Source organism: Pinus tabuliformis, chromosome 6 (assembly GCF_031772625.1).
Source record: "Pinus tabuliformis cultivar Carrire ecotype Pingquan chromosome 6, CPIR1, whole genome shotgun sequence".
NCBI lineage: Eukaryota > Viridiplantae > Streptophyta > Pinopsida > Pinales > Pinaceae > Pinus > Pinus tabuliformis.
In genome coordinates, this window is record NC_142292.1 from 546,333,825 (window position 1) to 546,348,690 (window position 14,866).

The window sequence follows — 14,866 nt, forward strand, 5'->3', positions numbered from 1 at the left end:
TTGTGTCATTTGGTTCTGTGACTATGGATCATTTGGGCTGCTGGCTGTCCTTTGTTTTTTCAGGCTGTGTTACATTTATAGTTCTGCTTCTTAGCTTATATTGCTTATGAACTTCATAAACAGCTGTGTCATAGCCTTGTTTAAAGTCAAATGACTCACCTGACCTGGTTTGGAATTGCTGAATGTCATCATCCTTATGATCCTCTTGACTTAGAAAAACGTGCTGCTCATCATTCAGGCCCATCAGGTTAATGTGGGTGTCATCTGTTTGCTCATTCGAAGTGGATGCCTCAGTATAGTTTTCCTGGAAAGGAGGTCTTATGTCTGGATCAGAACCGGTCTTGCCAACGTTTGGGTTTTGATTTCTCCTAAAATTGGGATTCCTGATAGGGTTATTTTGTGGTGCTTCCCATGATGACTTTCTTTCAACTGATTCTACTCTATCACCCAATCTCTTCATACCAGTGAGTATTGCATCCAGTTTTTGATCAAAGGCTGAGGGTTCTTCTTTGAAGGTGGTTCTCTTTTCCAATCTTGCCCTGTTTCTTTTGGCAATCAGGTTAGCCTCTACTGTGACAGCAACCTTTTGGGCATCTTCAAGGGTTTCAGGGGCTCTTTCCTTCAATTGATATGCCATATCAGGGTCAAAACCATCAGGAAATTTGTACAAGGCTAAATTAGGAGGAGGTCTTAAATTCTGTGGTATTGCGTTATATACGTTGTTGAATCTTGCACAATACTCCAAAACGGTCTCTTGAGGACCTCGTTTGATTGTATCATATTCACCAAGTATGTGCAGGGGATCTTTCTTTTTCTCCCATCTGTTAGTAAAGGCTTGATAAAGCTCATCAGGAGTTGTGATGGTATTTACAGCCAGTGATCTAAACCAAGTTCTTACATCCCCTGTCAGGCTCTGAACAAAGATTCTCATTCTCACACTATCATCATCTATTTCATAGTTCTCAAAATGGTCTTGCATCCTCTTGGCATGCTGAATTGCTGTGAAAGGGCCAGTGGAGTCAAAATATGAGATCTTGGATTGGTAGTCCTGAGGTAGAGCTGCAGCATTAGCAGGCAACTGCAGGGGTGCATATCTATTAGCCATATTTGCAGGATTTATAGGGTTGACAGGGATAACTGGGATAACATGAATGACTGGTACAACAAGGGTAGTGGGAACGGTAGAAACTAGAGTGTTGGTCAAGGGAATATGTGCAGTGGATGGAGGTGTGAAAGGAGGGCTTTGAGATGTGAATGGTGAACTGGGGGAATCAGGGGTAGACCGAAATAGAACCTTTATTGGAGTTGGAACAGGGTTTGGATAAGCTGTCTCAGGACTTAAATCAGCAAGAGTTTCCTGTCCTTGCTACTTCCTAATGATTTTAGGGATTGTATTAGGATTTTCAAAAACAGTTGGTGGATTGGGGTCAGGATTTGACCTTGTATATCGCGGATTCTTCTTGGGAGCTAGCTTCTGAACTTGTTTTTGAGTATGCTTTTGGAATATTTTTGTGTCTACAAGGGCCAGACAAGATTTTGGAGTGACTGTGTATATCATAAAGCTAGCGTGAAATAAACAGAGATTAGAAAATCCTGAGGAACTCCCCAGTGGAGTCGCCAATTATGTTAACACCCAGGTTGTTCCCTTTGACTCCCAAGGGAATACAGCCGGGGTAACCACTAACCAATCTTTGGGTCACAGGTTCTAGCCTACCTATGACCAGAGAGGGCTCTCTCTTTATGTTTTAGCTTTGTTTGTGTAGATTTTTATAGGCTAGTTATGAATTCAGGGTTTGGTTTTGTGTTTTGGTTGGATGATGATTTCAGTCAAGATATATATGTGCTCACTAGAATGTTCTAGGCCATTGGGCATGGAGTCAGTGGTCCTTTAGTAGTTTGGTGTGCTGTGTTGATACAGTAGTGATGCTGCAGAGCTGGATAAGTGTATGAGAAACAACGCTTTGAAATTGTGATTAAGTGTGATGTATCCAGTTAATGAAAGGCAGTTAAGAATCTTCCAATAAACTGATATGCAAAAGAAGTGAGAATATTATTTAGAAGCAGTGAAGAATTTCTAGATAACATTCATATTTATAGAATTAATGAAAAACATGAGCAATTAAGAATTCATGTCCATAGTTAATTCTGAAGAAAACATTTACAACAATAAAAGATTGAGCACAAGGTGTAACCAAACATATCCTGCACTATCCCTTTTCTCTATTGCTAGATTAGTGACACATGAGCATGATTTAATAACATAAGAAGACAAACAGAGACTGAGAAAAACTTATTATTCCATCAGACAGCACAAGAATTCTGCAACAGCACGCATGTCATCAGCAGGACATCAAATTTTCAGGAAATCACTGAGCTGGTCCAACCCTTTGTATTAGATAATCTGAAAGTGTACAATACAATACATTTGCCTCAGAGTGAAAATCACCAACCCCTAATGCGTTGCTAAGGGGGTATATATACAAAATTTACATGAGAAAATATCAAGAAAATGAGTTAATGGCTCATTAATGTTATGCCAACTCCTGGAGCTTTGTAGCTGAGAAAGTTAATGCTGTAGTAATTCTTCAGTGCTTTAGCTGTCCAAAATAGTCAGAAACTGTTGACTTGGTGGCTGTTGGAGTCGGCTGAGGGTACGCTGTCCAAAATTTGCGTATTTTCTTATCCTTTGGGCTAGCTGTCGTTCTCCATGTGCTAAGTCACCTTTCAGCTGCCTTAAATGCTAACTTTATTCTGCTGTTTGTCTTCTAGTGAGTTGGAGCTGACAATGACCGAACAACTGGAGCTATCGTGGCAGAATTTGAAGCATTGCCTGCCACCAATCCTCCTTGGGCAACTGATGTCTTCGAATTTTTACCAAAGTTTCATCGGCCTCTGTATATCTGTAAAAATTTGGAGGAATTTCAAAAAGGTGCTTTACCTCATTTTCAATAAAAAACAGGCCTTCAAGTTTATTGTATAGGCTCTGTCCTGTTGGAGGCCCTGTTTCCTCAGAAGTACTGCCAGATGCAGTGATTTGATTTTCAATATAAGTTGCCATTCTGTTGGTATACTGCTCTCTGGAGATCAGTCTTCCTGCACCGCTTAGTAGGTTGGGCAGTCCTTTTGCTTGTAGTGCTGCCATTTTGAGTTGGTACTCATCCACCTCAGCCTGTATTTCATAGCACTTCCTCTCCAGAGTTTGTACATAATTCCTGAGAGTGAGTACCTTCTTAGCTGTGAGGACAGCCTCTGTTCTGTTGACTATGCCAATGGCTGCCAGTTCCTCCTTTTCTTGTCTGTTCAAAAAGTCTATCATTCTATTGGCCTGGTCAGGCCTGTTTCCCAGCGCTGTTTTGGCCCTCTGAATCTCTGTCTGTGCCTGGCCAATTAAATCCATTTGCTCATGTATAGTTTTAATTGACTTCCATTGTTTAGTGATGGATTGGTCAATTTTGGCCCATAGAATCCTTTTTATTTCAGCCATGGCGCTTTCCAGATTCAGCTCCTTCTCCAAGGCCTTTATCTTGTCTTTTAGGGCCTTTATTTCTCTGCCTTGTTCTGCCACAGTCATTTTTGATTTATCATATTTGGCATCTAATTCTGCCAATTTTTCCTTGGCCTGTTTTATTTCATTTGCCTGGAGCTCCATTTCTTTAATGGCCTTAGTCAATTCTTCCACGCTTGTGCTGGAATCTGGAGCTGTAGTTGTTGTTGCTGCTTCTGTTGTGGGAGCCACTGCTGCCTCTGTAGTTGTTGCAGTGGTTGAAGTAGTTGGAGGAGCTTGGGATGTGGATTCTCCCTGTTTATCTTGTAATGCCCCTTCAAGCTCTTTCTCCAAATCGAGGACCTTCTGGTTTAGCTGCATTATGAGGTCCAGTTGCTCATCGACCTGCTTTTCCTTTTGTAACTCTGCTGTTTGAGGGTGCTCTGTGGGCAGCAGCTTTAACCTCTTCTTTAATGCATTGAGTTCATCCTCCTTTTTCTTCATAAGGGCCCTTACACCCTTTGGATCCTTAGGATCATGCCCTAGGTCGATAATGATGTCCTCAAGTGATTTTATTCTGTTGTCTTTGGCTAGGGAGGACATTCTTTCAAAATCCAACTGAATGTTGGTATTTTTCAGTGACTCTTTTAGTTCATGGGCCATGGTTTCCCTGTCCACCAAGGTTGCATAGACCATCTCTCCAGTCTACTTGTCGAGTTCTATTTGGTCCATGGGATGGATGTCTTTGGCTAGGACCTCCACCCTTGTCTTCACATAATCTGCCGCTGATTTTGGATGGGGCACTGTAGGTTTGAAATGGCTGAGGATCATTTTCTCCTCTTGAATGTCATATACAGACATTAGCCTTTCTTTTTGGGCTGGTGTTGCATTTAGGAATTGTTTATAGACTTCCACCCTCAACAAGTCATTCTGTGCCTTTATTTGCTTGAACGAAGCCTTAGTGCTTTTGGGCTTCTTGCTCTGCTGAGAGGAGGAGGACACCTCCAAACCAATTTGTAATCCTTGCTCCTGTGGAAAGGAGCTTGTACCTGTATGCTGGCTGCCCTCCCTGTCTTTCCTTGAACTGTCAAGGACTTCTTCAGTGATGTCTTCTACCTCTGGGGAGTCAGCCCTTTGCCTTTTGGTCTGGGGTTGTTGGGAGGATCCACTAGCAGGAGTGGACTCTTCTCTGTCTCTTTTTGTACCCCTCTCCTCCTGTGCTGGGGTCTGCAAAATTGGAGCTGTTGGTGGCTCAGTTTGTGGAGGGGGAGTCTGCTCTTGTTGCTGCCCTTGTTGTTGCTCACTTGAAGGGGCAGGCTTTTCTTTCACTGTTTCTTCTTCAGCACCCATTATTCCTTTCCCTTTGTCTGTACCTGGTGCTGCTGTAGAAGGTGTCTGGGTGGCTGGTGCAGTTCTTGAGGCCGAGGTCCCTTCTCCTGCTGAGTGCGGTCGTTTGAAGGGTACCTGCTGCACAGAATCTAGGTCAAGAGTCTTTTCCAATTCCTTGACATTCTTTAGCATTGTCTCTTCTTCAGTTAATTTTTCAAATAAAGTATCCTACTGCCATTCTTGCTGGTTGGCATATTTTTCAATGTGTGGATATTTCAATGCTTATAACCTAGTAGCCTGTACTTGACTCTTCTAGCAGTAATGAAGCCTTCAGGGTCGTAAGGGACCCACCGGAAACTGTGTGATAGCTTGTATTTATCTTTGAGGATTAGGTCAGCATCTTCCCATCCTTCTTTTTTATTCATGATGAAGGGGCCCAAGTGGTGCTTGAATTTGAGATGGGCTTTCTTTTTGGAGCTGTGAAAGTGAGTGAGGTCAGAGTGAATTAACTGCCTATAATACTCCAAGGCAAATATCCTCATAGGCACATATTTTGGGAGCCTTTATGGACAGAGCTCACAGCCATAGACTCTGATGACTGTATGATCCTCATATAAGTACCAATCACCTATTTTGTAATTCTTGGAGAGCTGCAGGACCTTCTGTATTGCAATTGATATTCTGGGAGGAGGGGACCTCATCAATAAGCAAGAGACAGGGTATACAAATTGGTCAATAAATTCACAATAGGAATAGGGTGAATTTTGGACTTTGTGAAAAACAGATGTCCAGAAGATAACAGATCTTCTTTCCCCTTTATAATCCAGCTTTTTGATATAGCATGGAAAAGCCTCAGACTGATAGTACATGAAAAGGTGGTAGATATAGGATGAGTACCTGAAGACGCCCTGTCTGTCTACTTTTCACAACTGATCATGAATCTTGTTAGCTATGAACTTGGCAAAGTTATATTTGCGGGCAGGGGGTTGGCCTGGGCTGTAAGCAGCTAACAATACCAGCATTGTTTCATCCACATGCTCACTGGTTCTGTATCCCAACAGATAAGCAATCATGTCCAGCAATAGTCTGCCTACCTCAGTAAAATAGACATCCAAGTAGGGAGGTGGCCCTGTGGGCTGGCATTCAGGTCCCATAAATGTCTTGGTGATCTTCTGAATATCCTCACTGGTCATCTTGGCACCAGTGTCCAGCAGATAATTCATGGAAAAAGGGAACAACAGCTCAGTTTGATCAAAGTGGAGCATCTTATTGATGGATTCAGGATTAATGTGAAAGAGGATGCTCCCAGATGGAGACTTAATAGCTCTGTGCTGCACATCATAATTTTCAGCACATAGGCGGATAACCTCTGGAAAAACATTGACAGAGGGGAGACAGTAGTATGGCAGATTTGACTCCCATATCCCATATGTATCCTGGCCATTCAGGTAGTCATCTCTTAATTGCCTGAAGGTCTGCAAAAAGTCCATGTTACCAACAAAGTCTTCAATGAGGTAGTCCCTGTCAGCAAGAGGCAAGGACTCCAGGTCTTTATTTGGTGCATTTATAGGAGCAACACTGAGGGCTGAGGGTGCAGGAGCAGCCATTGTGTAATCTGATTTTGAACAAGGTGAGTGCAATGGTTTGCAAGGTTCCTCAAAGCTTAAGTGACAGGCTTACTGTAGATAATGCTTGAAATTTTCTTCAAAGTGGAATAAGCAGGCTTGGCAGACTTGTCTCTGCTGTTTTTTGGTAAATTCATAGGGATTGTGAATTGATGAGGGTGATTGCAGAGGGTGTGCGGGCTTCAATTTGGTGACATGCAGACTTGGGCTTCCACCTGGAAAAAGGGAACAATGCCGAGCAACTCGGGGCTAAATATGTAAATTTCAAGCCGTGAATTATCGTTTGACCGTCAAATTCTTGGAGCTGGGCAATGTGGGTTGATTTAATTGCAAATTCAGTAGTAGACAGTGTGTAATTTAGGATTTGAGCGATGCTTATTGGAGAATTCGCATAGAAATGACATGCATAGGGGCGAAACAAGGAACTAGCGGTGAATACCTGGAAAAATAGCACTGAACGTCCTCAGGCCGAGCAGGGGAATCTCACTGCAGCTGGATTGACAAGTGGTGGCAGCCGCAACTTTGAATTTGATGGCTCGGAGGCAATTTTGCGGTGAACCGGTTAACAGTGGCTGCGTCCTTTTCGCTTGAAAATGACAACAAACAGCTAGTTTGGCTGTTTTTAACGACAAATTTGGGCAAAAAGGGTCATTGGCGCTTTTTCTGCCAATGACGTCAGCATGACGTCATGGCGGGCCCGGGGTAGGGAGGGTGACGTGGACGCTGAGCTGGAGGCCAGCGTGGACGGACACGGTGGCGGGCAGAGAACACTGGTAGGGCTACGTGGAGGGCAAGGCGGCGCGGGGATGGGTGGAGGACGCGCAACGTCATGGTGACGTGTGGGTGACGTGGTGCCGTAGGGGTGGTACTAGGGAGGTGGAAAGCGGTCTCCCCGCACCACCTTTGGTGATAGTCGGTATCGGGGAGAGGGGCTCCGAACAACCCCAGCGCATGCCACGCGTCCTGGGTACGGCCCCCAATACCGCCGTCTCCCCGGAGGTTAAAGGGCGACAGGTCAGGATCTGGGACTGACCGCCCACCGTTGGATCGGGGGCGACGGACGATCAACGGCCGGCGGGAGTTTTCAACCGGTCGCGCATGTTGGGGGGGACCCGCCCGTATATTAAAATAATCATTTTAATATTTGGGACGCGGGACTTTAGATATTGGGATTTTTGTGGGTTTTCAGGGTTTGAGTTAATCTGTGGGAGGAAAAAGGGTTAAAAGTGGGTTTAAGCAGAGGGAAAGGGGCTCTTTGATGAAATTCTTTAGGAAAAGAGGGGAGATGATGGATTAGGGGGAGGTTATCACTCTAACCAGAGGCTAGAGTAATCCCATGACAGGGTTGACCATAGTCCCTGGTGGACTAATGTCTCCCTTATACAAATTTATTTAGCTATAGTGCTAACAAGGGGGGATATTATACATGTTTAGGGGTTTATACACCATGGTGTTATAATAGTAGGGGGAAGGGAAACATAAGGGATTTAGTGTAGATACAGTCAGTAGTTAGTACTGGGGGGAATGAGAATGGGAAATGGTGTTTACTAAGCTTTTTTGGGAATCAAACTTAGTCAGGGAGTAGATCAAAATGAAAAGAATTTTTACACAAGAAATGTGGCTTCTTTTCAAAGAAAGAAGTCATTTATGACATCAAATTTGTATAAATGAAGAGCACAAGGAGGACTGGTCAGGCAGATCCTGCAGTCCTCATGGGAGGTTAGTAAGGAACTTTGAAGGAAATGAGGGAAGTTAGTGATGACTTTAGCACTTTGCCACTTAGGCCACTTCTCTTGCCTTTTTTGCTGATGGCCACTTTGATTTACTCCAAGTGATGCACTTGGATTTAGCTTTCTGCAACATTCCACTGCCTACCCTGCCTATTTCCTAGCATTTTTTGTTACTTCAAGGGGGGTGCACTTGGACTTGCAAGCCCTTAGGTGCCTTTTCTTTTCCTTTGGCTTTTCTTTTGTTTTTCTATCTAAGGCTATCCTTATTACTTCCAAGGCCCCAGATTAAACAGTTGGGAACCTTCTTTCTCTACCTAACTACTTTGTCTGCCAAGATTGAACTGTTTGGACAGACTTCTTTCTCTAATCTATAACAAAAATTGAAACATGGCCTGACCCAGCTTAAGCTGTTGGATCACCCATTGGGAGATAGGGCAGCATCAACCAAATGTAAATGTGTGTCTTCCATCAGAATATGAGATCTTTGCATCCCCAAAGTAGATCATATTGGCACTTCCCATGCCAATCATGAAAAATGAAACCTATTGGTATAGGTAGCTAACATCCCTCACAAGATTATTACAGATAATGCAGCAACATTTAAGTCAAAGAGGGTAGCTGAATTTTGCAATAAACACAATATCACATGTTGGCATTATGATACAGGTGTTGTCCTTGATGGCAACTCACTTAGATGAAAGTTCACAGTGCAGTAGGTTAACAGCAAAGGATTACAAATCAGACTCCAAATAATGAAGAAAGAGAGGTATACGTTGGTTCACTTTGTCCAAGGCACGTATACACATGGTTTAACAGAAGAAAAGTAGCATATAACGTATACACGCACTTTCACAGGAGGAAAAGCGTGTACATGTTGGAAAACCAAGTTTTTGGTCCAAGATATTTGATCCATGGTATTTTGGTCCAAGGTAATTGGTCCGAGGCATTTGGCCCAAGTTATTGACCCTAGATATTGGGTCCAAGGTATTGAGAAAGGCCTAAGAGTGTATAAGAAGCAGAAGATCATTAGGCCATAGGGTGAAAGAAATGAGATTCTAAGAAATACTTATCTAAGTATATATTATGTTGTAGGGTTATGTTTGGGATTGGACCTAAAATATTCATGTGCAGCTTGAGTTCAACATTGGATCAGGAATCATGAGACTTGAAATGACTTATTCTTGAATGATCTAATATTGGTTGAGACCAGATCTGATGTTTTGTGCCTATTCTATTTGTTATCTGTCATGATCTAGGTTTGTTTGAAGTCTAGAATTGTAGCAAGGTTCTAAGTCAAAATTTGCAGATCTGTACGTAGGTTCATCTCGGCAAAAGAGCATGTACATGCAGGTTTGACTTTTTCAAGTAGCGTATACAAAAAGAAAATCTTCTTTTCAGATCTGACTGATCTATCTGATCAAATTTTGTTGTTTTACTGTTTTTTATCAATGAAGTCTTCTTAGATCTAAATGTAGAACTGTTGTATAAGGAAATTAAGTCTAATTGATTGATTGATTGAGAAGGAAGGGTGATCCTTGTTGCTATCTTTTTTGAACTCTGTAATATGACAGTAGATCTTTGAAATGTCACTGATTAGTACAGTCTATGGTTCAGAACTTTATGATTCAGTATCTTTAGAGATATACGCAGGTTGGGTTAAAGAAATTAACGTATACATGCAGGTTGGGTTCAACCAAGTAGCGTATACAATCTAATGCATGATTTTGAGGTTACAACTAGTCCTGGATGATAATGCAGGGCTCTAGGTTCAGCACAATGTTCTGGTGTTAGTGATCTGATTGTTCAAATTATCTGAATATTGGTTGATGCAGTTTAAGTTTAAAAGGCTTTGATGTGTCCAATGTAAAAATTTGATGAAACGTGGCCTTCAGATTGTGGTGTTGTGATCCAGGAGTATCGAGTTTGAAAAATCATGAAATGTGGTCCCTGGTGGAAGAGTGGAGTTTTCTATAGGCTAGCACCTACGTACTAGTGAAAATATTGGCTAGTACAAGAGCTAGTGGGTTGTAGCTCCCTTCCAGTAGAAGCTGGAAAATGAGAGAAGGTTGTAACCTTCTGCAGGTAGAAGCCTGCATTCTGGTATGATTCTGTACCAGTACAAGATTGTTAGCAAATTTTCTTATTTATTAAAAGAAGATAGAGATGACAACAGCAGGTGACTTTTACCCACATTGGGTTTCCTCCTTAAATCTTGGTGTTCATGTGTTTTGCTTATGTGTGATGCTTTATTCTACTTTTACTGCACTACCTAATAAATCTCTGATATACTGGTTTAAGCTCAACACATGATAAACTGTCTAAATCACAAGTTCTCTGCATATACGCTGGTTCTTTAAGCACAATCGTGTGTACATGCTCGTTCACTTCACTGAAGTAGCATATATAATCTGTTTGGGAAATAAAATTATTACTTTGATAATATTGATTCACCCCCTTTTAGTATTATTTCCAACATCACATTGGGTCATTCCACAATATACTATCTGCAGGGCAATGGTCTAGTTGAGTCTTCAAATAAATCCTTGGTAAACATTATTAAGAAGATTTTGGAAGAAAGAAAAAAGAATTGGCATCGGAAGATTGTCAACTCTTTATGGGCCGACCAAGTGAGCAGTAAGAAATTAATAGGTATGTCACCTTTTGAGTTGGTATATGGTACTGATATAATGTTAGGCCCCTATACTACTAGTGTAACCCCTTATTGCTATTAGTGCAACCCACTTATTATATTGAAGTACCCATGTAGTGGCCATATTTTTACTATTGTGCCCCATAGAAGCCCACTAATGTTATTATTGCGCCCTTACATTATTATTGTTATGTCGGCTCTAATTATGTTATGACCCCATAGACTCCTATATATAGAAAGGAGGTCTTTTCATTTGTACCATGCAAGAATTGTTCATTTATGTAATGTAAAGGATGTCTCTTCCTCGAAGAGGCTGAATTCTAAGGCGTTGATCTATCTTTTCTTGAGTTGTTTTCATAACATTTGGTATTAGAGCTTTGGATTCTAGGGTTTTGCTGCTCCAAATAGGTCATGATGGAATTTTCACTATAACCTTTTTTCTGCGATGTTTCAGAAGCTAAAAAAAAACCAATTTGAGAAGAAACCGCATTGAACCTCGGGTCTGAATTTCAGAGCTTTTTGCACTATATTTTCGGAGATATGATCTGAGGAAGTTGGTCTTTTTGAAGACTCCTGAATTAAATTCCAAACAAGTGACCTAGGGAAAATCGTCATAACTTTCTCTCTGAGCATCGGATTGAAATTTTGTAAGAAGGTACAGAAAGAGGGTGGACTATAGTTTCCTGTATATATTTTTCAGTGCCAAATGTCGAATCAGTGACACGTGGTACTTCATACAAGTTCGATCTTCTGGAAAGGTCTATAATTAGGTCATCTTGGGAGAATGTGCATAACTCTTTCTTGGAGAATCTAATTTGGATCATACTGGTGGCATTGGAAAGAGGACATAGAGGGATACTATAGATTGCAATTTCATAACTTAAAGATCCGAAATTATGGAGTTACAGTCATTTCAAGATCGGGCTCCTAAAATCAAGAAAAAACAAGATGAGGAAGTTTGATGGCAAGGATCCGGTAAATTTGATACTTCAGATGGAGCAATATTTTGATCTACGTGGTGTACCACTATTACAAAAGGTATGTATTGCATCTTCATATTTAGAACTGGATCAATTTTTATGGTATGAAGGGCTTTGTTCTTATAAACAACTTGTTACGTGGTCAATTTTCACGGAGGAAATGATAGCACATTATGAGGATACAAAGAGTAACACCTTCTTTATTGCAACACCACAACAATTGGAAAGAGTAAAAGGGCTTTGTGACATAGTGGAAAGCAAAATTATGGAAACCAGGAAGCATACCCCTCACAACTATAAAGATGGAAGTGTTGTTTCTCCAAGCCTTCCACAACCTACAAGGGTTACACCACAACAATTGGAAGAAAAAAGAGAAAAAGGGCTTTGTTACAATTGCGATAGCAAATGCACTAAAGGTCATAAGTGTGTTGAGAAGAAATTATTTTACATAGAATATGAAGAGGAGGAAGAAAAGGATCAAGAAACATCAAAAGAAGAAGATATACGCCAGGACCCCACCCCAGAGAAAGAAGAAATGAATCAGACCATATCTTGTAAAGCATTGGCAAGAATTACCACTCGTCAAAGTCTCAAGATAGAAGAACATATCAAGAAGAAAAATGTTCAAGAAGTGAAAGATCACATCGAGCATCAAGAAATGAATCCGAACATATCTTGTAAAGGATTGGAAGAAATTACCACTCCTCAAACTCTAGAGATAGAAGGACATATCAAGAAGAAAAAGGTTCAAGCAGTGAAAGATCACATCGAGCATCAACAACAAGTTCTCCAACTTTTAAAGGATAACGCCACTTCGGTGAAAAATAAAATGAAACAACAGGTAGATCAAAATCGTAGTGAATTTTTTTTTGATGTAGGTGATTGGGTATTTTTATTGCTACATCTCAAGCAAGCTATTTATGAGAAGGAAATGTTGGCAATACTACATGCACTTAAAAAATGGCGACCTTACCGAATGGGAAGACTCTTCAAGGATGTGGATGTGGAAGCATTATTTTGTACTATTTCTATTATCCAACCAGATTGGATAAAAGAAGCAAGGGATCAATGGAAGAAGGACAAAGAAGTATGGCCACTTATTCAAAATTTGCAAAAGATCCCAATTCAAACAATATTGCCAGAAATTGAAGAGGAAGGAAAAATCATATTGGAACCTCGAGCACTCATAGAAACAAGAACCCGACAGCTACAAAATCGATCAATTTCAGAGTATCTCATCAAGTGGAAGAACTTACTCGTTGAAGATCCCACATGGGAGGACAAGAATTTTATGCAGAAGCATCAAGAACTACTCAAGTGTTGAGGACAACGACTTTTGAAGGAGAGGGGCATGTTAGGCCCTATACTACTAGTGTAACCCCTTATCGTTATTAGTACAACCCACTTATTATATTGATGTACCCATGTAGTGCCCATATTGTTACTATTGTGCCCCATAGAAGCCCACTAATGTTATTATTGTGCCCTTACATTATTATTGTTATGTCGGTTCTAATTATGTTATGACCCCTTAGACTCCTATATATAGAAAGGAGGTCTTTCCATTTGTATCATCCAAGAATTGTTCATTTATTTAATGTAAAGGAGTTTGCCCCCTCGAAGAGGCTGAATTCTAGGGCGTTGATCTATCTTTTCTATCTTTTCTTGAGCTGGTTTCATAACATACAGTGTTTCCCACATCCCTTGCAGTCTTGATCATGAGATTATTGCAGGAAGATGGCAGTGAAGAAGATGATATTCAGTGCCGAATTAATCAAATGATTCACCTTAAATAAACAAGAGAATAGGTTTCCCAAAACTTTCTGTCTGCAAGATAATATAAAGAATATTTATGACTGCAAAACCAAGGCATAAATGTTTCAGCTGGAAGATGTAGTGCTGCGATGGGATGCATGAAATGAGGAAAAAGGAAAGCATGGTAAGTTTGACAATCTATGGAAAGGACCGTATAAAATCTCAGCCTATCTAGGATAGAATGCATTTTTATTAAAGGAAATTGATGGTCAAAAATGTTCAAGAGGACCAGTGAATGGTAGGCCCTTGAAACACTATTATTTATGATGCAGTTTGTTGAAGTTGCTTCATCGTCATTGTATATACTAGTTTGCTTGCCTTGCAAGATTTGAAGTACAATGTCATTTGAGCTTGGGGCCCGAAGTGAAGGCTATAAAGCTTAAATGATTTGTGCTAAGTTTAGTTGGTTTTTGAGTCAATTAGGAGTCGGTTGTGAGTTAGTTTTCAGTTTGTATCGAGTCATCATTCTTCAAAAAAATTTAGAAAAGTTTGTAGTCTTTCATTTGTTTGACCGCATTGGCCCAATCAGCTAGGAACTTGGTCTACGGTGTTCTTGACACTATAAGGCCAATGTTACTATCAGTATATGCATACTTCCATCAGGAATCAAATCTTCTCTATGAATTTTCATTTTAGGTGTCTCATACTGAATTTTTAATCATTCCATTAGGTCATGTTAAAATGATCCACTAATGGTTGTCTTTTTCTTAGAAAATCAAATCAAACCTTGTGCTACTATACCTAAACGAATATCATTTTCTTGATCCAGTCATCTTGGTTGAGATCCTTACAGAGAGAGCCCTTTCCTGGCCTAGTAGGGCTATCTACTTGGCTAAGCGTGGTTTGTGGTTACCCTGGCATTGCCGCTCTTTAGCCTGAGGTTCAATCTAGGTGATAACACTGTAGGTCTAAAGACACTAAGGAGGAAATTGTTAGGATGAACTTAGGGCATGATGAATCCCTAGAAGATTGTGAAGAAAGATTCCAGCTTAGCTACAAAAGGGCCAGGTGCACACTTGACCCTGAGTCACTAAAGCTAGTCCTGCTTACAGGAGTAAGGGAAGATGTTCTGGATACCATAAACTTGTTAGCAGGAGGGGACATCTACCAATTACCCTATGAGGATATCAAGACTATCTTTAAAAACCATTCTAAGAAAACTATGAAAAAGGGTAGGGGTAGTCAACCTATGTTCAGTCCATCCTTGTCCACTTCATCCATCAAGGGTGAAATTGGAAACATGCTAGAGGATT